The sequence below is a fragment of the Balaenoptera physalus genome (genome assembly GCF_965194825.1).
Source record: "Balaenoptera physalus genome assembly, chromosome: 3".
NCBI lineage: Eukaryota > Metazoa > Chordata > Mammalia > Artiodactyla > Balaenopteridae > Balaenoptera > Balaenoptera physalus.
In genome coordinates this window covers 130,923,814-130,951,239 of record NC_138890.1, presented here as the reverse complement: position 1 = coordinate 130,951,239, position 27,426 = coordinate 130,923,814, and the positions used below count along the sequence as shown (strand labels likewise).

General features: G+C 36.7%; 1 protein-coding gene and 1 long non-coding RNA gene across 12 annotated transcripts in view; one reads left to right on the top strand and one right to left on the bottom strand.

Moving 5' to 3' along the window:
• The window catches only part of PDE4D (phosphodiesterase 4D), a 1,115,543-nt gene that overhangs the window by 618,560 nt on the left and 469,557 nt on the right, over positions 1–27,426 (bottom strand). The gene's annotated exons all lie outside the window — the stretch shown is intronic.
• On the top strand, positions 946–26,652 carry LOC309658609. The gene is made up of 2 exons (XR_014262314.1): positions 946–8,694; positions 9,052–26,652. It is a non-coding gene; the product is annotated as an uncharacterized lncRNA (long non-coding RNA).

The following is a 27,426-nucleotide window of genomic DNA, read 5'->3' as shown; positions in this document are numbered from 1 at the left end:
CAGCAGTGATAAAGAAAAAGACGTCAGCAGGGGCAGAGTGGTGAATGGCCTTCGAGATAAGGATAAGTAATTCAAAATTGGCTAGCAAAGCAGTTGGGAGCCAGTAGAAGGAATTGAAATGATGAGTAATGGGAAGTTAGAAGATTAGAAAAGCGAGACAGATTACCTTGGGAGGCAGGATTTTGAAACGATTCAAGAGTGTAACGGCCAAAGAGGAGATTGCAGAATTGAGACAGGAAACCAAAAGACAAGTATGGATAGACCTATTCCTGAATCAGGAGTAATACCTTCATGAAGATGGAGGAGGGCAGTTTGGAAATAACAAAAATGAGGCCTTTACTAAAGTTTGGGCATTTTATAGTGTTGATACCAGAAATGGCACATGGGTGCCACTTGCTTGGCATCTGTCAGGAAATGTTTGTTGCATAATTGAAGAAAAACATAGTTCTATTCTTATATAAAATAATCATTGAAAACCACCATTTTGAGAAACAAAGTTGACCATTAGATTAGAAAATGTTGATAGTTTATGCTACAGAGTTTCTTTTAAAGAACTGCTTAGACTTTTGCCTACAAGTTGAGGAAGAGCATCGAGTCTTTTTTTTTTTTAATTGGAGCATAATTGCTTTACAATGTTGTGTTAGTTTCTGCTGTACAACAAAGTGAATCAGGTCTAAACAAACTACTTTGAATTCGTTCTTTTTTTTTTTAACATCATTATTGGAGTATAATTGCTTTACAATGGTGTGTTAGTTTCTGCTTTATAACAAAGTGAATCAGTTATACATATACATATGTCTCCATATCTCTTCCCTCTTGCGTCTCCCTCCCTCTCACCCTCCCTATCCCACCCCTCTAGGTGGTCACAAAGTACTGAGCTGATCTCCCTGTGCTTATGTGGCTGCTTCCCACTAGCTATCGGTTTTACATTTGGTAGTGTATATATGTCCATGCCACTCTCTCACTTTGTCCCAGCTTACCCTTCCCCCTCCCCGTGTCCTCCAGTCCATTCTCTAGTAGGTCTGCATCTTTATTCCCATCTTGCCCCTAGGTTCTTCATGATCTTTTTTTTTTTTTTTTTTAGATTCCATATATATGTGTTAGCATACGGTATTTGTTTTTCTCTTTCTGACTCACTTCACTCTGTATGACAGACTCTAGGTCCATCCACCTCACTACAAATAACTCAATTTCGTTTCTTTTTATGGCTGAGTAATACTCCATTGTATATATGTGCCACATCTTCTTTATCCATTCATCTGTCGATGGACACTTAGTTTGCTTCCATGTCCTGGCTATTGTAAACAGAGCTGCAATGAACATTGTAGTACATGACTCTTTTTGAATTATCGTTTTCTCAGGGTATATGCCCAGTAGTGGAATTGCTGGGTCGTACGGTAGTTCTATTTTTAGTTTGAATTTGTTCTTGATGTACAGGAGGTTTTACAAGAAAAATACAGTCAACCTAACACTGCAAACAACATGTAATTTCTAAGAGGGAAAAAATCCAGTACTTTCCCTCCCTCACTTTTTCAAATTAGATTCAGCAACATGATATTTACTCACATGTTTTCAGAACTAAGATGCACGGATTAGAAGAATGGTTCAATTTAAGACACTTTTTCCTTTTGGTAAATCTAACACTTAAGGTTGTTGATAAAGCAATCACTCTTTCAGTCACCAAAAAGCCTCAGAGGCTGTTCTAATTCTCCTATTCTTTTTTCTCTTAATTTTTTTTTTTTGATGTGGACCATTTTTTAAAGTTTTTATTGAATTTGTTACAATATTGCTTCTGTTTTTTTTTTTTTTTATGTTTTGGTTTTTTTGGCTGTGAGGCATGTGGGATCTTAGCTCCCTGACCAGGGATCAAACCTGCACCCCCTGCTTTGGAAGACAAATTCTTAACCACTGGACCGCTAGGGAAGTCCCCACTCCTATTCTTTTGCTTGATACAAATTATGTCTGGAGGGAATTAATTCTAAGGGTTAATGGAATAAGGTGGCTGAAGATGCAGAAATCAGTTCCTTGAGTTATCTTTGTGTGTCTTCAAGGGCTGAATCTGCACTGTGCTGTATAGCCAGCAATTACAACCCTCCTGAATTGACTGAGGAGTGATCTTTAAAAAAAAAAAAAAATTCATGAAAATCTTAAAAGACTTCACAGCCTTTAGCCAATATCCATTCTTAAGGGCCATTTAGGTGATACTTCTAAGTGCCTTGAAAGCAAATAGCATTGAAAACAACTTTAAAGACCTAAGAAGTTTTCCAGCTAGTAGTTTCTATGCTATGTTTGATGGTAAGGTTGTCTTATTGTAACGCCTTGCTAAAAAAATCAGCACATAATAAACAATATCATTCTGTTGCCAATTCAATATACTGATTTTGCATATCCATTTAACAGCTTCTCCACCATTTGCTATTTTGTGGTGCTTCAAAACAATGCAATATGTAAAAAAGTCCAAAAAATAAACGTAGATAGTCCAAACAACAATGCAGCCCAAATAAATATGCCGTAGGTTTTATTAAATGCTATTTTTATACATTGGTTAGTAAATTTTTATTTTATAAAGAATTGTGGTTAAAATGAGAACAAAGCTTTTCAAATCAATGTACTGTTTCATTTGTGATCAACTTCTAATCCAGATAAGAAAAATCTTTGATGTCACATTTAGGGGACGCTCAATAAATATGCTTTCTTTTTTTCTTCAGTACCAAGGAAAAAAATAATTTTATCTGGACCTTCCTCCTGACATTCCATCTGGCTGTCAGGATGCTAGCATCACATAGATAGGAACTGTCACAAGGGGTACTTGGGTCATCAGATATATGGAGCTAAGCTTTCCATGGAAAACACTTACGATTGTTGAGTTCAATAATAACTAATCCATGTCTTGACATTAAAAGATTAGTTGGACTCAAAAAATGATTATTTCTTTTCCTTCCACATGATAACTCACAGCCTAGTCCTTTATTTTTGGAAAAACACTGGGTGGGGGGAGAGAAAGAAGGAAACAAAGGAATGAAAGAAGCAAGGAGTCTATCCACAAGGCATTTCCCAGTGCCTGCTGGTTCTAAAATAACTCACAATTCCTAGTGGATGCTGTCATGATAACCCCTTCAGGAATGGATGACTCACTTCCCTAGGTGTAGGAAGGGCTCTCAGTTGTCAGCCCTCTTTGTGAATTGTGTCAGCTAACGAGGGCCACCTTGTCCAAGGATCTAATATCAAGTAAACAAGAGGGTATAAAGGTCCAGCTCAGGAGTCGTTTAGGACAACTCTGAAGGCCCATCCCAGCTTCCATACTCTCTGCTGGGTCTGCTGAGGCCTTTTTTGAGACTGCACTGCAGAACAACTTTTCCTTCTCCCTCTTCTCCAGATCTGCTTTCTTCCCTCCCCTTCCATAGGTGGTGGTCCCAAAATTCTCTTTCTCAGAATCTGCTTCTCTGCTTCACAGAGTCTGTGAACCAATCGTTTTAGAACATCGCGGGTATAGAGTTAGTCCCTGCCTCAGACCACTCATTCTTTATAAGAGTTGGCTATTAACTTTGAAAACCACTGAAAACAATGAACCCTAGAAGGCTTTCCAATTCTCCGTATTTTCCATTCTGCCCATCTCCACTGACAGGCCACATAAGTACTGACACATCCCAGCCTGGATTCTTTGTTTGCACAAAATGTTTGTGTTGTAAGCTCAGGGTATAAGCTTACAACAGTGATAAGTACACTCAGTACACTAAGAGAACTCCCTCCTGCAAAACATATGAAACTCTTACAGCTAATACTGGTATCTATTTAAAATAGATATCAAAGTTAACGTAATTAGGATGTGTACATTTCACTGTGGCTTTTTAACTTCCTTATGATTGTGTATTTGTCTGATAGTAGAGCTTTCAGGACTTTACTCTCTACCCATTTTTTTCCCCAGAAGAGCAATTATAAAACCTTGACTCCTAAACCATTCTTTAAATCTCAACACTTCCATTAATTGGAGATCAGGAAACACTCATTTAAATACACCAATTCAGATCTGATTGTATGCTCATTTCTTTTTTACAAATTCCATCATGGAAACTGTCAGAGCTATAAATGCAGTTAACGTGGAACTGACACACAAGAGATCCTGAATTCTCTTATTTGGTAAGCCAGTGATTATTTCCGTGCTGAGGAAGCAATCTTAAATAGTGTTGCAAGGTACATAAACACCACTTATCTGGCTGTGCTTATTCAAAACAAATTCATGGATATTTAATCATAGTTATTAGAACTGAACTGTCACATTCCAGAAACATTTCAATGCAAAAAAAGACACTTCATAGAAATATCGGTTTTTATAAGTGAAAGATATTATCCCCCCTTTCAAAACTGAAGCTAATAAAATACATCTATTGGCTAGATTCACGTAGCTGCATATTGAGCTGACTATTCTTTAATTAAATGTTAAGCAAAAAAAAGGTTTTAAAAAGGCAGTAATTATATGTGAGAATGTAATAGGAGTATACATTTTACTCCTGAGAGATCATCTGAAACCAGGGTGAATGTGATATTTGTACGTGGAAGTGGAATGGGGTGGAAATGTAAGACTAGAAGCAGAACATGCTACTCTGGAGGGTTGAGGATGCAGTTAGAAGTCACAGAAAGAGCAAAGAATGAGGGCATTCATACCTGAAAGACTTCCTATTAGCAATTAGGCCACAGAAGATTCACTCTAACTCTGTACTTTCCCGAATCTTGTCCAGGAAAGTACTTCAAAACCATGGAAGCAAAGAAAACAGTTACTTCAAATGTACACTCAACTATAACTCTAAATGAATGAGTCACAAGAGCAATTTATGGGGAAAAAATAGAGAGGAGAGGGAGGGAGAGAGAGGCGAAAGGAGAAGGAGGAAGGGTAGGGTGAGAGGAGAGAGGACAGGAGGAGAAAAGAGAATGACTCTTCACACAGCATTCCTCAGTGTCTGCTGCTTGTAGAACATACGGCTGGATATTAAAAAGCTGAGGGCTGCTCATCTATTCCCTACTGCTGGACATTCACCCTTGATAAAGGCATCAGCTTACAGGCAGACTTTGTGGTCTAGAATGCCTTGTTAGTGTAACTGCCTCCTATCCCGTCTGTGTTCGTGGATTTGTAACAAGGAAGGTCAGGATGGGCTCCTCCCAGAGCTATTGGTACAATAAATGGGCAGGGTTCGCTTCTTAGAAAAATTGTTCTATATTTTTTAACAGTTTTGTCAACATATAATTCAAATACCACACAATTCATCCATTTAAAGTATACAATTCAGTGGCTTTAGTATATTCACAGGGTTGTACACCCAACCATAATTTTAAAATATTTTCTTTACCCCACAAAAGAAATCTCTCACCCCTTAGCCATCAACCTCCAATCCCTCATGCCCCTCCCCCACCCCAGCCTTAAGTAATAATATATTTCCTGTCTCTATAGATTTGTCTATTATGAAGCTTTCATATGAATGGAATCATGTAATATACTGTTCTGGCTTGTTTCACTTAGCATGTTTTCAAGATTCATCCATGTAATAGCGTGAATTAGTACTGAATAACTTTTTATTGTCAAATAATATTCCATTGTATGGATATACCACACTTATTTATCCACTCATCAGTTAGTGAACATTTGGAGAGTTTCTACTTTTAGGTTATTATGAATGATGCTGCTATGAACATTCATTTACTAGTTTTTGTGAGAACATATGTTTTCAGTTCGTTGGGGTATATACATAGGAGCAGAATTGCTGGATCGCATGGTAATTCTATGCTTAACTATTTGAGGAATGGTTATGTTCCATACCATTTTCATCCATTCTCATATATCTAAAAAATAAGGATCTGAAAAAGTCAATGCTAAATTCTTCTATTACGGTAGAGTTTGCTGCACTATATCTTAGAGCAAAGCTCCTAGTTAAAATGGGCTTTATTATTCCATGAATTAACATTGTCAAGTGTTTAATATCCTAGACATTCACTAGACATGGAATTATAACAGCATAATCTTTCTTCTTTTTGATACAACATACCATGTATTATCGATGAAGATTAACTTTAAAAATTCCTTGAAGATAGAAGCACATAGTAATAAATTTCTTATTACAATCCCTTGCATGTTATATTGTTGTTCTGGAATTTCAACATAAAACATGTTGGAAAAATAACACCACTACTAATACAAATAGGCAATACCTTACATTTATGTAGCATTTTCCAGTTTATCAGCAACTTCAACCTAAAATTACTCACTTAACCCACATAGCATTTAAGTTAAAAGTCTTTTTCTTCCAGAGATGAGAAAACTAAAATCAAACCGGCTAAGCTGCTTTCAAATATTAAATAGTTAGTTACAGAGCTGGGTAGGACTTGACCCCAAGACTCCAAAGTTCAAGTCTAGAGCACTTTCAGTTATAACTATTCCAGTAAAAGGTAACTCTCAGCTATGTCCCTTTGTCCAATCACTACTCTTGCCTTTCCTTTCTACAACCCTACCTCTCTTACACCACACACAATAGTTGAACCACACACTCAATTCACACACATGCATACACAGCACGCATACACACACATACCACACATACCATAGGCACACATATACACACCTCACACATACACACTCACCTCACAGACACAAAGAACACACTCGCATATACGCAGCTCACATACACCCCCACACACATAAACACCTCACAAACACACAGGACGTACTCATACATACATACTACATTACATACACACTACACCTACATACAAACAACACACACATGTTCACACACAAGGGAAGAAAAGTTTGTGAATTTGATGCATCAGATTACAAGGCATTGGGTCAAGTTCTCTAGGGAAGGGACTCAGTGTGATATGGGGACATGCTGCGCTCTCTCTTAATCTTCCTTCCTCCAAGACTGGCTGGTAACTAGAGTCAAGGTGTGCCATCTCTCTTGCTAGAAAGCACTTCTCAAGTCCATGTGTCATGTGGGTGACAAGAAACCAACCAGAGCCAAAGATTTGCATCTGGGCTTTGAGGACAGTTAGGCATCTCTGCCTGAAACCTAAACTGTATGGAGGATGCAACCGCAGAGGATTCTGGTATTTCTAAGCCCTTAGCCACAATACCATCATCAGTTGTGAGAACTTCAGGAGTATCTAAACCTCAGTGTCTTTACTATGATAATAATAGAACCTATCTCCTACAGCTGTTGTAAGTTCTAGGAGCAAAAACTCCACATTAAATACTAAGCACATGGTAAGAATTCAATAAATGGTATCTACTGCTGCTATTACAATTATTCTCATCCCTGAAAAATATATACTTAGAATTGTAGTCACAACATAATTTTTTGAAATATTGAAAGGACAAATTAGAAAAGAAAAAATTAAAAACAGACTATCTGAAAGTAATATCTCTATAAGAAATATGATAACCATTTGCTACATTACAAATAACTTCTATGAATAATCATGATTCTTTGCTACTATAATTGCTAAAATGAAGAGTGTCTCAGGAAGTGTAATTTGGACTTCCCTGGTGGCGCAGTGGCTAAGAATCTGCCTGCCAATGCAGGGGACACGGGTTCGATCCCTGGTCCAGGAAGATCCCACATGCCACAGAGCAACTAAGTACCATGTGCCACAGCTACTGAACCTGCACTCTAGAGCCCGTGAGCCACAACTACTGAGCCTACGCACCACAACTACTGAAGCCCGCGCCACAACGACTGAAGCCCGCGTGCCTAGAGCCCATGCTCTGCAACAAGAGAAGCCGCCACAACAAGAAGACTGTACATCCCAATGAAGAGTAGCCCCCGCTCACCGCAACTAGAGAAAGCCCACACGCAGCAACGAAGACTCAATGCAGCCAAAAATAAATAAGTAAATACATTTATTAAAAAAAAAAAAAAAAAGAAAGAGTAATTTATTTTTCACAATTGCAAGCAGAATTGAAACTCTGGGGAGTCAAACAATTCCATACAAGACTAATGATTTTTTTTCCCATTTTGCCAATGAGCGGACCTTTAATCACCAACGAACTAAGGACGCAACTGTGTCTTAATCTCCAAATCTTTAAAATGAATCGAGACCACTGAACAAATGAAAGTTTTAGGTTAAGTTTCTAGTGAAAAATACATTTCATCACTTACTTCCTAAAAAATAACAGCAACTCCATATGTTTCCATATAAGCTTACAATATTTATGCCAACTATATATACCATATATACATATATATATATATATAAATATATATACCATCTAATTATTTGTAAAGAGGAGGATTGAGATTTTGTGTGTTAATCCATTGGTATTTAGATTCATCCAGACTGTTACTCAAAAAACCATCTTCTTTCTTCAAACTGGCACACACACGTCATTAGCTCATTAACAGCAGATGTATAAAATAAATACAAAGATATATAAATCCTCTTCATGCCAAAGAGTGCTAATACACTTTGTATGTTACAATAAGTCTTTTTCTGAATTACACTTTCATTGTATAATCACTATTTAATATCTTGCAATCTGAATTTAATCAGTGTTTTATGTTACCCCTCTTTGCAAATTAATATAGCCCTTATGATCACAGATATCGAAATATTTGAATTAATAGCTAAAAATACATAATGGCTTTAAACCCCTTAAGTATCCTTATAAATAGGTTTAGGGGAAATTTTATTATTTGCACGAGAGTGAGAGTCTTCTAACTGCCCATGTCTTTTTTTTTTTTTTTTTTTAATATTTTTATTTATTAATTTGGTTGCACCGGGTCTTATTTATTTATTTTTATATTTATTTTTGGCTGTGTCGGGTCTTCGTTTCCATGCGAGGGCTTTCTCCAGTTGCGGCAAGCGGGGGCCACTCATCATCGCGGTGCGCGGGCCCCTTCACTATCGCGGCCTCTCCTGTTGCGGAGCACAGGCTCCAGACGCGCAGGCTCAGTAGCTGTGGCTCACGGGCCCAGTTGCTCCGCGGCATGTGGGATCTTCCCAGACCAGGGCTCGAACCCGTGTGCCCTGCATTAGCAAGCAGATTCTCAACCACTACGCCACGAGGGAAGCCCACTGCCCATGTCTTGATGCATATGGAACCCAAGGATGCCCAGTGTGGTTCAGACCATGCCCTGTACACTGGAGCTGAAGGCTGGCCCTTTGATGGGTGAGAAAGGGGACGTTAAGTTTCACCCTAGTTTGTTGAATTAGAATCAACATATAAAAAGAATAATTACAAATACCACTTATTAAAAATAAAAAAAACTACTAACTGTTTGTTTACTCTATGCCTGGTAGAGCGAGAATCCGTTTTTAAATATATTATCTCATTTAATCCTTAAAAATTTATAAGAGAGAGATATCATTACTGTACCTTACAGATTAAAAAAAGAAAGGAAGAAAGACCTGAAGCTCATGAAAAAATACTTATTAAAGCAAGTGATAGTCCTGGGTACTGGGATCCTCAGGTCTGCTGAATTCAAACCCCAAACTTTGAGACTTGACTCTATACCCACTACCTATGAGCTGGACAGCTAGATTTTCAAATGGGCCACCTGGTGTCTGATGTTGTCTGAACGACTCCAGTGGTCCATAATTATAAACGACAGTGCCAAAGATTCTCCTTTACTGCATGGTTTGAAAGATGTCTTTATAATGTTTTTTAGAAAATTTTGATGCAACTTAAATATTTTAAGGCCAAGCTTTCACTGTATAATCTAAAGCTACAAATTCCAAGGGAGACCTCTATGCTAGGAAGGGATATGTTTTAGTCAGTAAATAAAAGCAATTTTTGCACGTTTCAACCACATGTCTGATGGGAGAAATTGCTTAGAGTGAATCGCTTAGGGAGGTGGACAAACCTACTGGTTCCTCATTGGCAAACATAAGGTAAATAGGGTAAATCTTTCCTTCCAAGAACTAGAAGAGAACTTTGAACAGAAGGGAAATAAAGTCCTAAAAATGATTCCATCACACAAGAAGTAGAAGAAACCAGGAAGAAAAGTCTTTTAAACCTAGGTAGTTAGGGACAGATTGTTGGTACAGAGGAACGACTAATTGCATTTTGGTTTCTTCTACAAACTAGCTGAGTGGGGAAAACTATGATGAAAACTAAAACCACAACTAAGAAGTGCTTTTCTTTTCAAAGTGTAGCCTCTAGGCCTTTCCAGTAATAATGCTATGAGAGAAGAGATGAAGCCTTAACAGGTAAGGATGGTCTATTCAAAAATATTGTTTTTATTTAGTACTTTGTTGCAGCTGTGCCCTTTCTCTGACATGGTGTTCAGCTACACTAACATCTACCCCAAACTGCCTGAAGAGTTTTAACCATATTTGAATAAGTTATTTATTATAACATACTCTTTCTCACCCATCAAAAGGCCAGCCTTCGGCTCCAGTGTACAGGGCATGGTCTGAACCACACTGGGCATCCTTAGGTTCCATATGCATCAAGACATGGGCAGTTAGAAGACTCCCACTCTCTTGCAAGTATCTTGTAACAAACTCGATTTTTTTAAAGAAATGTTGAATTATGTCAATAAAATATCAATAAAAATGTTTTTAAAAGATACATCAAATTAATAACTTTTGCATTTCAATCCTCTGATAATACTTATTTATTTCTTTCTTTCTTTATTTTAAAGGTGATAGTATTTTATTCTAATCAAGTCTTTTCTGTCCAATGTTTGGAAAGCAGAACTCATTTTTATCAATTTGGGCTTCAGACAGGAAACTTATCTTTTTCAAGTTTTCTTTTTTTTTTTAATGGAAACTGCATTTAAAACCACTTACTTTCATTTATCTTCTCTTCCTCAAGGACAAACAACCATGAGAATTAATTATTTTGCCCTCCTTTTACTCTCCAATTTTCTCTCTAAATTTCAAAAGCAATTTATTTTCTGAAATTAAAGAGCCACCCGACCAGAGAGCAGGTGCTGTCCTAGGGTCACTGAAAGTGGTTGTATATTTGCCTTTTTAAAAATTAGCATTGTGACTGCATTCATACAAAACTTTGTGTTCTAAGATGTCTAGAATCCAAACCTCAGGGATGGAGAATACTACCCAAGGAAAAAAAAGATGCTAAATTGGAATTATAGAGCTACTTTGCAGTTTTGATCTCTGGATTTTGTTTAATAAAGGACAGACAATCAGTAAGGCTAACTGAATGAATTACTGAGATATACCTCAAAGTCATATGAATGGGATAAAAGCTGCTGAAACAGTACTCAAAACAAGTTATCACAAATCCTGAGTCTTGTAACTAAATTCACCACGAGAATAGCTATTTTAAAAGATACTGTCATTATTTTTTTTCAAGCTCTAATTCACCACTCTGAGATCGTAATGCATACAGTAACCCCTACTGGCCAGTCTACTCTATGGCTAGTACTAAAAAGACACAGGAGAAAGGGTGATTTCACTGATGCACTTGTAACCACAGGAGTAGTTTTCCAATATTGCCATTAACAGCAATATTGTTACCTTTTTTTTGTCACCTAGCTCCTGCAATGATCTTCCTGAAGATCTTAGCATGTTTTACTTTTATGAAGTCAAGTTTTAATAAACATATTAGAATTTTTAAATTTCTCACAATATAAATCATATATTTGTTTGTTAAAGTAATATAAATGTTTGTTAAAAGTAAACAGATAAAATTTGCTCAAATTAAAGAGCTTTGCCTTAGTATTATTTTCTAAAGAGATAAAATTATCCAATAATGTTTGAAAACTCTACTCCCTGCCCCAAGTTAAGGGGTTAGGGAGGACAAAGAGTAAAAGCAGTGAGGGCGTGTCATTAGGATGCTAATTTATATGACAACAATTAATGACAGGTAAAGTGACCAAGGTGTTGACATATCCAGCCCACATGCGGCCCACATTTTGTCTGCTTGCAAATTGACACGTAGGACTCTGGACTTTTGCATAAACAACACACAGATGTACTTCTTTCTGCATGTTCAAGTGGCCAGTAATTGGCTTGTACTCTCTGAGCTAAAGTTAGGTAAATAAACTTGTGCATAATGAGTGTACCATGCATCTATTAATCTTCCATAACAAGATACCCAGGAATGAAGCAGAACCTGGACAGAGTCTAGAATAAATCACACATATGGCAATATTCTCACTTATTTCTGAGCCCACTGCATCTCTCTTGCCTTCTTTATAGGTGTGTAAAAATCAGGTTAAGATGAATTGAGAGTGGTTCATTTTTGATAGGAAAAAATGACGCAAAGGAACACTGCAGTGTAGGAGAAAGCTGTGCCTTGGGGGTAGGCATTTTGCCCACTGTATACCATGGTGGGTTGCATTATTGCTCTCAACAATTCACTCATTTCTCTAGAAGAAGATTTGCAGTGAATTTCTAGGCCTTCTTGCAGGGGGGGATATATTGCTTTGCCTCATTGTCTAGTTGGTCATAAACTTGGTTGGGTCAGTGGAAAGTGAGTGGAAGTGACAGTATGTAATTTGAGACCAAAAACTCTAAGAAACATCTTGAGCTTCCACTAGCCTCTTTCTCTTTTCCCTCTGCTGTAAGAACAGCACGTCCCACATAGGAGTTGTTCCTTCAGCCTGAATCCCAAAACGAGAAGACACACAGCGCAGAGCTGCAGACTAGTAGCACCTACATGTAAGACAGGCAAGGACTACAGGCTTGGAATTTTAAGACACTGAGAGTGGGGCTGCTTGTCACTACAGCAGAGCTGACTGCTATGTAATTATCTATTAGAAAGAAAAAGAAAAAGAAAATAGCATAAGAGGCCTGCTTCTCTCTAAATCTAATTTCTTTTGAGCATTAGGTTGAGAGTCTGTTAGGGGTGTCTTGGCGGCCTGGTGACAGAAAGAGCAGCAGTTCAATGGCCATAGGCCCAAGCAGCTGTACCCTGAGGAAGGTTTCACTGAGGCCTTCTCTCCACTTTCTTCTAATGGATCTAGTAGCCCAACCTATTGAATCAACAGGAAAACAAGAAAATACTTTAGATGGAGAGGAACTCTTTCACATGATCTCAGGGGAAAGCCTGAGCAATTTAGATTTGCCTTTGTAAATCCTATGTGTCAATGGCCAAGATACAAGAGGAAGACAAGGTACACTGCAGCATCTGGGCTTCATTTTTGCCAACAGTGGAGCAGATAGAGTGATTATCTGTAGCCTTATTTGCACTGACCCTGAATATCTGTTGTTTGTCACAACAGTTTGAGTGCTTTAATTTCAGTTTCCCGTGCATCTGATCACATTACTCATAGAGTTTACTTTTTAAAAGGTTTGAAATGAAAATTCATGAGAACTGAACACCACTGGTGCACTGAGTTTGCTATTCCTAAAGCAATTTCATAAACTCAAAAGAAAGAAAAGCACTCTTTTAAGGAAACCACATTTACCCTCTCCTTTTAATTGCATCTAAGAAACCAGGCAAATAACCCTCCATGAAAAGAACTTTAACAGTTAGATACTCACTGTTTTATATTTTAATTTTATAATATTTCATATGTCAAACAATGGAAAACAGGCAGAGAAGGGAGAGATTCCCAGATTCCAGAAAGATAACTTTTACTTCTGCTATTTATCATTAATTGTCTTCCTTTCAAAATAGTTTATATATTGCAGACATTTCTAATTCTACCCAAACCCTTTTATGAATAAGTAATGTATGTACAAACAGACATCTAGAATTCTTCATCAATGATGAAATCTTAAGTGGGAAAATATTAACCCTAGTTTTCTACGCACTAGGTTTAAAGAAAGTATTTATTATGAGTCAGCGCTTCATATTAAACTTTGCCGTTTGTCTCCCTAATACTTCTAGAACAAAGTTATTTATTTCTTCATCACTTACATAGAAAATAAGATTTAGAAATTACCCATTTGCTTATTTCCACTGATATTTTTCAAATAGAAAATCAATTTTAAATCTTTTCTTTGCCATATGAAAGAAATACTGAATAATCGTTTAATCTGTCTGATGCTTGCTTGGTTATATTTTGGTATTTCTAACTATTTATATTTTTCTGAGCAAATGAACTATTCCACCATATGTTCAGTCTCCCACAATACCTCACATAATTTCCTAAATAGTGGCTTCTATGAAACAGGAGGATCTATTTATAAATTAATTGCATTTTCAGTGTCATTTCTGGCAATATATTCCTGGGAAACTGCTATGGAGACAGAAAGTATCAAAATATACAGCAGAAATTTGAACCATATCAAGGCAGAAGGGCCTGACAAAGGTTAGCAGGATAACATAACATTCAGCTCTGCTCTTTTTCTTAAGCTCATCTCATCTTAACACATGTACAGGAAATGTCTCCTCTTTTTCCACCAAGTGAAGTAACTCAGATAGAGAAAGACAATTATCATATGCTATCACTTCTATGTGGAATCTTAAAAAGTGATACAAATGAACTTAGTTACACAACAGAAACAGACTCACAGACATAGAAAACAAACTTATGGTTACCAAAGGGGAAAGGGGGGGGGATTAATTAGGAATTTGGGATCAACAGATACACACTATATATATAAAATAGACAAACAACAAGGACCTACTGTATAGCACAGGGACCTGTATTCAATATCTTGTAATAACCTATAATGGAAAAGAATCTGAAAAAGAATAAATACATATATATGTAAACGAATCACTTGGCTGTACCTCTGAAACACTGTAAATCAACTACACTTCAACAAAAACAAAGAAACAAAAGAGATGTGGAGTTTTGTTTTAAAATTAAAGCCAAAGTAACAAATGTTTGCCTGTTTTTAAAAGAATTTCCTTCATTCTGATATACTTTAGAAATAGTCATAATACTGACAAGAAATTTGTAGAGCCAATGAAATTTCTGATGCTAATACCAACATTTTATTTTATTTTATTTTGCTTGCTCACTAATTTCCCAAGGACTGATATATATAAATGCTCTAGAACCCCACATATGCATTTTATCCCCCAATACCCTCCAAAAATTTAACATTCTTCGTTTTTTAACATTTTTGTGAGAGTCAAGTAGATATTTCATGCCACATAGTCTGGCTGTAATGTTGGCCCAGTCAACCCTACAACACAACTAAATCTGTGACTGTTCAAGAAGCTATGTATTAACATATTTATTTTGACAAGTTCAAATCATTTAATATTTTGGCAAGTGTAAATTGTTTAATAAGATCTTTTATAGGTATTATTTTATTTTAGATTTGAGAAGCAGTCAACAGTCAGTTCATGAACAGCCTTGCTTCTGTGTTTAAGAACTTAGACTTTATCTACTAGTCACTGAGATCTATTCAAGGACTTTAAGTATATAGTTTCATTTCAGAAAGATTCCCTGTCATGCATAGAGCAATAGTCTTCAAAGTGGAGTACACACTTCACTAGAGGGTATGCTAGAGGGTAGTCAAGCCATCCACAGGGTATGAGAAGAAATATAAAAGTGTGTCTGTGTGTGTGAATGTAAAATCCTATTTAATTTTGATATTTGTCTTTTTAAACTTTACATATTAGTACATATATATAACATATAAATTCATACCTACCTAGATAAACATATTAGGAGTTCACATTCAATCTTTTTTTTCCTTGTCTTATGACATATGATATCAGAAAAATTAGAAACTATTAACAAATGAATCAGAAACAGAAAATCAGTGAGGGGCCTAGGTAAACAGTCCAAAGAAGAAAAAAGGGGGGCCTGAATTAAGACATAAGGGAAAGAGAAGAGAGATGCATCCACATTTCTGTGATGAAATGGCAATGATTGACTAAATGTGAAGAGAGAGAGGGACAAGGGAAATTGAGGCTGGGGTACAGGTTACGCAGTTTGATGGAGCTCAGACTCAAGGAAAAACCTATCAAACGGGTGCCAAGACTTGGGAATTAGAAACAAAGACCTTTCGGTAAAAAGTTTGAGTGAAACTGTAGTAGAGAGGGAAAAGATGGAAGGAGAAAGATAAATAGTGAATCTCCAGACTCATCCCTGCCCTAACTCAACCATAATGGTTCAGTTTTATCTGTTTTCTATATTGGAGTTTGGTATATAGGGTTCGGTACCCAATTCTGAGAAATCAAGATTTAAGGGCAGAAAAAACATGCAAAATATATATATACTATCTGTAAATAAAGATTTATACTTTGTTTTAAAATTGAAGCCAAAGTAACCAAGGTTTGGTTTGACTATTTTTAAAGGCATTTTCTTCATTCTGATGTATTTTAGGAACAGTCGAAATCTTGACAAGAAATTTGTAGAGTTGATGAAAGTTCAGATGCCAATAACAACATTTTCCTCTTTATTAAAGCTAACCTATTTACACTTCAGGGAAATGAATTTTTTAAATGGCAAAGTTCTGTACATCAGACTAAGATGAACATATTCCCCTCATTATCATTATCTTTAGGTACTGCCAATTTCCTGTGGACAGACATTTTTGGAATGCCATCCCATCTCCAAAAAGGATATTACTAGTGCCTAAGAAAACACATGTTCGTGGAGCCATACACCTAATCACCAATATGAGGTAACTTCTTTTCATTATCATGACCTCTTGCTCTCTACAGCTATATGTCTCCCTAAAATTGGACCTCGTACACCATACAAATAAAGTTGAAATGTCACCAAAGGTATATAGACTGGTGGTCTGCCCAGAGTCTTCCTAGGGTGAAGAAAGTAAATTTTCCATGGTCGAAACGTGAGTTTGTACCTTGAGCTCCCTCCGGGTATTCTGGCAAACAAAGTAACCATGACCTTGTGATCATGGACAGACTAATGGACAGACTTCTTATGTTAGTGCACTTGCCGGAGTAGTCACAACGCTCCAAGGACTCTTACTGGTGCTGACATTCTAAACAGAATTCCAAGTTGATGGAGTAATTATCTTACCCTCTTGGGAATATACTTTTTCTGCCTCAGGTCACTGAATCTCTTACTTCTCCCAACATAAAATTTCTATCCAAAAAGAAATCTAATACAACTAAGGAAAAAGACGCTAACAACATTACATTCAAAAGAATTCCTCCTCAGGCCCTCTAGCAAAGTCTTATGATTGGATAGCTTACATATGGACTATGTACACAAGCACACAATTATTGTAGCAAAATTTAATGTGCAGATTATCTGAAATGACCTAATTTACTATAAATGCCAAAAAGACTAATTCTCCCAATATTTGCTGGATTCTTTAATGGGCCTTTCCCCCAAAATAACAGTAACAACAACAAAATCTCCAAAAACATTATTTTAGAAAAAACTACAGGAATCCTATATAGTTACTTCAATTTATTAAACATAGTCCCAAATCTTTTGGAATTTTTCAACAAGCAATAAGGGGTCTCTGCCTAAACAGATTTTTAAAAAAATATCCAAGCAGGAGCCAAACAGCTCAGTCACTGATTTTTGGATGCAGTTACTGTACATTTTATTCATAGGAATGCATAGCATGGCTTACTGTTACCAAAAAAGACTCCTGGATGGCAGATTTTTAAAAAGAGTAAGCAACTGAATTGTAAAAAGTCTTACTAATGATAGATTTCACAATCCCTTAAGAATTCGCCCCCTCAATCCTCCCGATTTTTGGATTCCAAGAAGAATGAAAGTGTTGGCTTATAATTAGACTATGTTAGGGGTATGACAGATGCTATTGGTGTCAGAGTGAAATCTCTGTTTTTTTGTTAATACTCGAGCTCTTTTCTGCAAGATGGACTGCAGTACCCTCTTCCAGATGGCAGACACTCAGTTTCACTGTATGTATTAAGCATGTGTAAGGTAGGACATAGGTACTGTACAATGAATAATGTGTTTGGGTCAGACTACAGCTTAGAAAATGCCAAAATAAAAAACAAAAACAGGGTAATTTCATGAAATGCACAATGTGAGTGAATATTACATTCCAATACAACTTGCAGTCCAATTCAAAAATTTGATTTACCAACTGTTGCCTGTTTAGCAAAACACACACATTTCCAGTTAGCCGGAGAAACTTCACTAGGTTTGCTCAGCTTCCCTGTCAGAAATTTTTATTATGGTTCAGAAGAAAATATTTCTTTCATCAAGCCCTCCTCTGGGGGCTTCTTTACATGGAGGCTTTGGCAATTCCGCGATGATGACAATAAAGTTAAAATGAAAACTTTATATTTTATATCAGTTGGCATGCTTTTGACTTCAGGTAATAGAAAACTATGACTCCGCTGGCTTTAAAAATGAGGAAATATCAAATTTCAGCTGCCAGAAAATTCAGGTGACTGCCGGTTTGGTTACGTGCATGACGGTAATATCCTGGGAAACACATCTTTTCCATCTTTCTCCTCCACATCCTGCAAGTGCCAGGATTCCTTTGGTGGCCACAAGATGACTACCATAGCACTAAAATCACTTGCAGACATGGCAAAGCACAGAATAAATGCTTCCCCTAAGCATCTATAGTTAAGAAGCCCTCCAGCAAACTTACTTCACACCTCATGCTCCAGAACTGTGTCACCTGCCCATTACTAAGACAATCACTTTTAGGGAACAAGAGATCATCCTGATTAATGTAGACTACCCAATGTACCCTGACCTGGGGATAAGACTGCCTTCCCTGAGAAGAGTGGCATCTGATGAATTAGTATCTTTGGCAACATAAGAGACGAAATAGGTTGTGAAGGGGCAACCACTGGTGTCGCCAAGTTTAGATTATATACAGTACTAAATGTGATTTGCAATCAAGTCCACATCTGTGTTTAATTAAAAGATAAGTGTTAGAGAAGATAAGAGTCTCTAAAATCATCCCTCTTCTCCCATGGGATTCATAACAGTGCCACAATTTATCATTCAGGTTGATTTTAAAGATTGGATAACTATTGCTTATCCCCCTTTATGAAATTCTGAGAGAGTTTCCAAGACATCGAACTACTCTGGTTCTCCTCCTGCTGCTTTATCTACTCAGGTTCAAATCTCTTCACTAGCTTTGCGTCTACTTCCCACTCCCTTTTTGAAGATTAACCATAAGCCCTCTTCTCTTTGCTTTCTAAAGTTTCTCTCAACCACTTCACTGGCTTTGAATAGCCCAATTATATAAACATTTTCTAAATTCCTACCTCCACCCTGACTTCACTTCCAAGTTAGGCATAACTACTTGCATTGCCTGCTAACACTCAAACTCAACAAATCTCTCCCAACATCTTCTCCCAATTCAGGATCTTCTCCTGATTTCCCTATTTCTGCTCCTGCCTCATCATTCTCTCAGTTATTCAGGGCTGAGCCCAAGAATCACCTTGGGTGTCTCACTCTTTCTCAACGACCATATTGATTTGTGTAATATGGTACAATATCTTTGAAATACCTGTACTATCTGTCCCTGAGTCTTTTCATTGTCACCAACTTAAGGCCACATTACCTCTTACCAAATCTAATCCACCAGTCAATGTTTCTTAGACCACACACCCAGTCTATGCTCCCATGAAACCATTCCAGATGGATCTTCCTGTGGCATTTCATCAGCATCTGCCCGCTAGTTCTTTTCATCCTGTACTTGAGCTCACTGGCCCACTGGCTCTTTTCCCAAATTGCACCATGCTTCCTGTTTCTGTGCCTTTGTCCAGTGTTCTTTCCTCTGTCTATAACTGCTCTCCCTACTTCTGTAGAAATCCTACCCATCATCAAACCTTAAAAGGCTGAGAATAAGTGTATCCTTAGACTACATATGATGACTACAACAGTTTAAGTCTCTTTGGCATTTTTTAAAATAAATTTATTTATTTATTTATTTTTGGCTGCGTTGGGTCTTCGTTGCAGCGTGCGGGCTTTTCTCTAGTTGCGGCGAGGTGGGGGCTGCTCTTCATTGCGGTGCGTGGGCTTCTCATTGCGGTGGCTTCTCTTGTTGAGGAGCAGGGGCTCTAGGCACGCGGCCTTCAGTAGTTGTGGCTCACGGGTTCTAGAGCGCAGGATCAGTAGTTGCGGCGCACGGGATTAGCTGATCCGTGGCATGTGGGATCCTCCTGGACCAGGGCTCGAACCCGTGTCCCCTGCGTTAGCAGGCGGATTCTCAACCACTGCTCCACCAGGGAAGCCCCCTCTTTGGCATCTTTAAACTGATATTGAGCAAATACTTGAAATTATGAAAATTTTAAATACGATGAATATGTAAAGCAAGAGTAAAGGTTAATAGGCTATGTATAATGGAAAGTGTTATCAACAACCTCTTTAATGCTATATATGCTTGTAAGGCATCCTTCTGGGATTCTACTTATGTCTATCACTTTTATGGTCAATGCTGATATTTCCCTTAGAATTAATTCAGCTACTTAAAAACAGGCTACTGAGGGTCATTGACTCTTTTGGAATATAGATGCTAATTCAGAAGACATAATAGAATCAGAAACTGCTGGACATAGGGTATGAAAGAAAAGAAAGACATAGTTGTAATATTATGATCATATGGATAATTCCCTTTATTTGAATGTAAATAATTACTTAAATGCCCCATATAAGTGCATAATTTAAAATAAATATTTATATAAATGTTGATTGCTGAATTGCTCTTTGACTCATGCTGAAGTCACCCGCCTATCCCTCAAAAAGCTGGTTTCACACTAATGTACTCCACAAAATGGTTAAATTTCAACTATTTCTGGACCGTTGCTGTGACATGCTAGGCACTATAGGATGCCATGGGCTTGCTGAGAGCCCTGGTCTCGGACATTGCTTTTCAACACTTAAAATACTTCATGGGAAATTTCTAAACCCAGAGTTTTCATTCCATATTTTGATGTCATAATATGGACCATAAGAATTTTTCTGTTTTTCTTTTTTTTTTTAATTTTTTGCAAGCTTACAGATCCCTCCTACAGCCTCAGAACTTTTTATGCATTTTCATCCTCTTTTAGTTCATAATGTGAAAATATTAAATAATTTTAAGTTTGTATTTTACCAGTCAGTGCCACCATTTAAAACCCAGAATTTGGGGGATCATCTAGTTCAATCCCTTAATTTTAAAGTTATAGATCCACAACACTGCACATTGTCCATTCCCTAAATGTTCCTTGAGTTTCACTTTCACCTTATGCAAAATTAATTTGTGCTCTACTTTGTCAATTCTATAGCCCTGCACTCCCATCAGCAAATGCAGAAAAGGCAGTGGCAGGTTGATGAAAAATAGCATAGCATTATGGTAAAGAACACAGATCAGAGTACCTGCTTCTCCATTTTCTCATTTAAAAATTGGAAATAACAATCATGCATCTAACTTGAGTTTTTGTGAAAAATTGGGTTAATGTTTGTAAAATGCTTAGAGAGTACCTGACACATAAATACCTCGTGTCAGCTATTATTATTCTTACTGTTTTTGTTATTATTATTACAGGATTCCATTATTTCAATGTATGTGGTGAGCATATATATACTAATTCTGGAATTGTGAAGAGAGGTAATAAAGAAAATGGGGGAAAAAACTCTTCTATTTCAGGTATTAATGTTAATATTTTTGTTTGATTTAATTACTGCAATGATCAGCATAGCTCTTTTAGTTACTATTCCAAGGAGAATTTTAAAGTACATACACCCAACAAATACCCACACACTTTCAACACATGTTTCCATGTACAGAGTATTTCTGAAGATAGAGCAGAAATGAAGTATAAGTTCTGGCTATTTAGCCTGGCAACTGCAGCAGAGTTAAATACAGTCAGTGATCCTGTCCCGGTTGATAATTACCTCCTCTAATTATCAATCTAAGAGGCAATGTATAAATTGAGGTCATGTTCCCACCCTGGTTAAAGCTAACAGTATGGCCTTGACCACCTTCCTTTGAGTTGGGGGATCAAAGGAAGAAATAACCAAAGATCCAAATAGAAATCAGGCAAACAGATCACCACATGAAAGAGCAATAACTCCTCTACCTGATGGAAAGATAACTCCTGTTTGGCTAGCACAATTCTTTTCCAACTATAAAATAAGCTTGGGGTGAATGGTAGGCGATGAAAATACAAAACGGTATATAGGGGTTGACAAAGACAACAACCATCATAATTAGTTATCTTTCCAAACAGTAAAGAAAAATCAAGTATTGGTTTATTATTTTCCTGTTAAAAAAATACCTTTCACATCAAAAGCACTACCCATGGAATATTCAGCAAACGCTGGAATTCCTATTCCCCAGATACTTTCTAAGTGATTAAAAATTTTAATTCTAAGAGAACTTGCATTGAAGTATAGTACTCCTAAACTCAGGAGCTTTAAAAGATGGCTGCGTTCCATGTGTCTATGGCACACTCTTGGAGAGAAAATGTTTCACATATTCATGCACTCTCCCTAAATCTTGAAAGTCTTCAGGCAAAAAGGCAGAGCTGGAGCCCAAGCTGAGGCAGAGCCTCATTTCTGCCAACAACATCATGCCTGGCCAGGCCTGAAGAGTTGGCCAAGACCACACAGACACAGACTACATGGTAAGTTGTATTGAGAATTCTTTTCGCAACTGGAAGCCATTCTGAACTCCTGCCTAAAGTTGGAGAAAGTGAAGAGGGGCCAAAACCAGAAACCATTAAGGCTCAGAGATAATTATTATGGAAAACCAACAAGCATTTGCCTAATGATTCCCTAGAGCCACTCCTAAAAGAAGGAATGAAAAGGAAACTTTTACACCACCCACAACACAAAGATTCAATGCAGTCAATGAACCAAAGCAGGAAAACCCAGTTCTGAAATTTGATAATAACCTAATATCACCCCCTTCCAATTTCTCAGTAGTTAGCTGTATTACAATAATGTAGCCAAATACATAATTGGTTTTTTGCATATATCCTTAAAATACCAACACCATATTAAAATCACCATCCTGAAAAACATTGCATGTAATCAGTAATTCTTTCTGCATAATCTATTTTAAATTTTACTGGTGCAGATTTTTAGTCTCTAAAGTTCTATGGAATAGTTATTTTTTCATGTGCCAGAAGAGAAGGGAAAGGATTTTTAATATTCTGAGCTAGCAATATCTCACCTTCCCAAACTATACCATTGAGCCTATATATTTATTGACAAACAGTTCGGAAATTATAATGTGAAAATCTGTCACAAATGTATTGTGATTTAGTCCATTAATATCTTAAGTACATGAAATGGCTACATCTATATTTTCTCTAAAATAAGGGCATTGAGACGACTTCCTCTGAATCATTTTAACTCAATTTTCTAAAAGTCTACAATTTTATAGACATGAATAGTACTTCCTACAGAGAAGTCTTCTACTCCATTTTAACAAGTGTACATCTTTGCTCAGGAAGGTTAAATGGACACTTTAGATACATCCCTGTGCTCTGAGGGATCTGGCATGGCCTTTTTGGGTAGGACAGTAAATAGCCCATGACTGTTTGCCTATGACTGCGCAGAATGCAATTTATCTTTTGGTTGGTTTGCAGAAAATGACTGTGTAAACTTTACAACATTCGCCAGTATTTCTATTCTTTAATACATGGCTCACTGACTAGGAACCAGTTTCCCAAGCAAGAACAAGATGTTTCCTTGTTTCTGATGAGTTTTTGGAAAGTAAAAGACCTCCTTCTGAATTACCTCCTAAAAGCATACTTCACGTTTTTCCTAAGTAATGACTGTTTCCTTGATACTGTTTACAACCCCAATCATTACCCTCCTTTTGACTGCAAAGGAACACGTGCTATTTGTTGCTTTGATGACTTTAATAAATCAAAACCGTATGGCAAAATCAACTGTCTCATCGTCTTCTAGGCTTCTATGTGAACTGCGCTTGGAAATTCCCGAGCAGCTGCATTCTATGGGGGAGCAGGATGCCATCTAGCGATCAGATAAGAAATCACATCTGCGCGTTCTCTTTCTGAACTCGGTATTAACAGTGAGGAATTGGACTACAGATTAGAACTGAAAGAAGAGAAATATAATAGAAATTCCTTGGGCAGGAACTTTACCTAGCTATTTGCTATGTATACCATTCTGAATACTCATTATTTTAAAAACGTGAGTTATAACTATATGAACATGGCATTCCCAGTCTCTTAGGGTCACTTGATTTTTTAGGGTCACATATTAACTTCAACCTACCATTGTTATAGTCATATAGTTTCCAAAATAGATGTCTTTATGTGGAACATTTAATATCAATGAACCATGTCTTTGGCTCGTTAGAAGCTAATGAAACTTTTGAAACATAATTTCAAACATTGCACTGTAAAATCTATTTACTTAAAAATGCCTCATTTTATTGGCTTTAAGAGACACCCTGCTGGGATGCTACTAAATTGTCGAATATTTTAAAACACAGAGGAAAAAGTTAGATGAAATAAATGGCATACTACTTAAAGAATAAAACATTACTCACCATGGAACCAAAAGAGTTCCTTACGGTCAGGAAAAAGCACATGATTGCTCTTCTACTCTAATCATGGTGTTATGAAGATACAAATAGTGTGAGGTACACTTGCCTCATGCTGCCCTGCCAGGATGCTCATACTGTCCTGACAGATTTGGCCCAGTCTTTTCCCTCTGGAAAGTTCCACAGAGACGAGGAACATGCCTGATACATCGTTTCATCTCCACAGGAAATTTCCTTAATTAACTCTTACTGTCCAGTCAGTTTTAGGCAAATCATGGCATATATGTGTCATCATAAACTATATAGTATCTACGCTTGTACTTCGACTACCTGTAACTAGGTTTTCCCTATGGGGTATAATGAATTTCAGTGAGACTATTCAGATATGCCCTTTACCAAATAAATATTTCAAAACATTTAATTTCTCTATAGAGTAAAATTCAAAAAAAGTAGATTTGGATTTCTCTAGTTGCTGAATTGGGATTCAAGTCAGTAATTGTTCCATAATCTACAGTAAACTTCCCATGACACTACTACTCTCAAAGTGCAAAGACTGTCACAGGGTAGAAAGGAATGCTTTTTTGTTTGTTTGTTTTTAACCAACACGTCCATAGATACCTACAGCTTAGCCATACAACTCTCAATCATAAAGTCACAGCTGTTTGTCCCTAAGGTAATTAAATGTGTCTGTGGGCTACAGCCTCCCGACCTATAGTTGTTTGAAGGATATGAAATGACAATGGACATACAAACTCTCATGATATTTTGGGGGACAAATCAGCAGTGTTTGTAAAGGAAACTAAAAGGGCTTCAGAGCCTTCTGACCTGGATGCAAGTGTGACTCTTCTACTTTGTGGTCTGAGCAGTTACTGCACCTCTCTGAGACTAAGTTTTCTCATGGAGATGCTCTCTGCTGATCTTGGTAACCCAAAGTTCTCATTTTGACACACACGGAACTTTCAAGAGAGCAATAGTTTTCAAAGTAATTTTGAAGGGTCTGTTAAGAAACATGCTTGTGACAAAATTAATATTAAGAGATCACAGTGTGATCTACAATGATTTTAAATTTAGAGAGGGCTTGCTTGCTAACTGAGATGAGGGATCAAGTTGTATATTCAATAACACAAGTACACACTTTTTGTGAAACAGAAAACAGGAACTCTAAGCAATGACACTACAAACTGCATTTGTCTTTTGAAATAGGAAAATAAAATCAGTTGAAAGAGGTTTTTAATGACTAGTTTTGAAACATTAATCCATATGGCTGTACGCCTGGAAGAGCCTTCTTAGGAATTCATTTTATGTTTAGCATTGACTTTGAGTTAACAGATATTTTTAGACACATTTCATATATTTCAAAGGGCTAAAAACATTTATTTATTTATAACTTCATTGAGTCAACCGATATTTATAAAAGGCCTTCTCTGTGACAAGCACAGGTTTGGAAATGATCTACTTGTGTTTTACAATACAGATTAAACCTAGATGCAGTGTTAAATTTGTGATAAATAAGGCAGCTGAGGGCTACTAAAAGCTGAAGGACTTTATAATTTTTTAGAGTGTAAAGAATCATTTTATCTATTTTAAGTCTCAAATTATTCTGTGTTTCATAAAGACATTATACAAAGTATATATTGATATAAAATACATACACTTAAGTATGTATATATTTTATTGTGTGAGAAAGCAGCAGGAAAGAAAATGTGGATGGCTTTAAAAGGGAAAAAAGTGAAAGAAAAGAATAGCTATAACTCCAAATTCCCCAATCTTGTCAATTGAAAGAAAAAACAGTTTAAAGTACATAATTTTTAAAATCAGTAGCTATATGTATAGATGCCCACAAAGTAACAGGTAGAATAGACATTATTTGCTATCGCATATGTGCAGAAAGGCATATTCTGGATGAAATATATTAAAATGTTTCTTCACTGTTTAGCAGTCTTACACCAGTGATTTAACTTATATGCTATCTGTATTCTAGTGATCTGGCCTCTCTTGGTCCACCTAAATAACACACTACTTAGCATTTATCTAGCCTTTTCTAAGTAGAAGCTTAAGGTTTTTTGAAGTAATCATCTTATTGACGCTTATCACATTAAGAGAGAGAGACAGCAATCAGCCTGAACCATCTGGAACAGATGAGCAATGGAGACGCACAGAAAATCAAGTTACACTGGCAATAATTTTTTTCTATTGTTCTTCATCATTGTTCTTCTGAAAAAGAACAATGGGAGTTGTGGATTTCTCAGAATTATAGATTATAAAGTTCAGTCAAATTGCTTTTACATATACATAGACAGAATTGATGCTTGGAATGGCAGATCTACATTACTCTAAGGCTGTTATTGACCAAGACTAACTTAATAACAGCAGAATGGACACTGTTACTATAATGGTGTTTAACAGAAGAATTAGAAGTGGAAGGTTTTCTGAATTAGCCCTGAGCTAACTCAACAATCCAGGAATCCAGATCACCCCACTCCCCAGCCATTTGTCCCCTCTAGCCCCTCCTGGTTGTGAGTCTTCAAGAAGAGTCATGTGTCACCAACCACATTGTTCACACTCTGGCACAGCCTAACATGGATTTGTGTATGTTTATGATCATCTCTCCACTAAACATTTAGTTCCCGGGGGCCAAAACCCTCACTTATCTTTGTATTCTCAAGTCCTATTAAGCATATAATAAGTGCTCAATAAATGATGAATTAAGTAAATGAATGATCTACTCATTGCTTAAAACTGAGGTTCATGCATAAACTTCTAAGGCAGTAAGATGAAGGGTTAGTCCCCTAAGACTTGTTCAAATACCTTAAACTCATCATCAAAGGAATGAAAAAAAGTATTCTTGGCTTGCTTTCAAGAAATGTGTGATGTTAAAGAAAATTCTTGCTAGATTATTTTTATTGCAATATTCTGTCATAACTTTTCATTGTAAAAGTAATAACATTATTTCAAAATTTATTTAAGGTCTAACTATAAACACAAGGAAACAATATCTATAATTCTATCAGATAGAACTGGTTTCATATTTTAATATAAGTATTTAAAAATGTGTAACCAACTGCAGTATGTATAGTTTTGTGACAAATTTTAATGTTAATATCCCTATCATATTTTTGTAAATATATGGGAGCATCATAA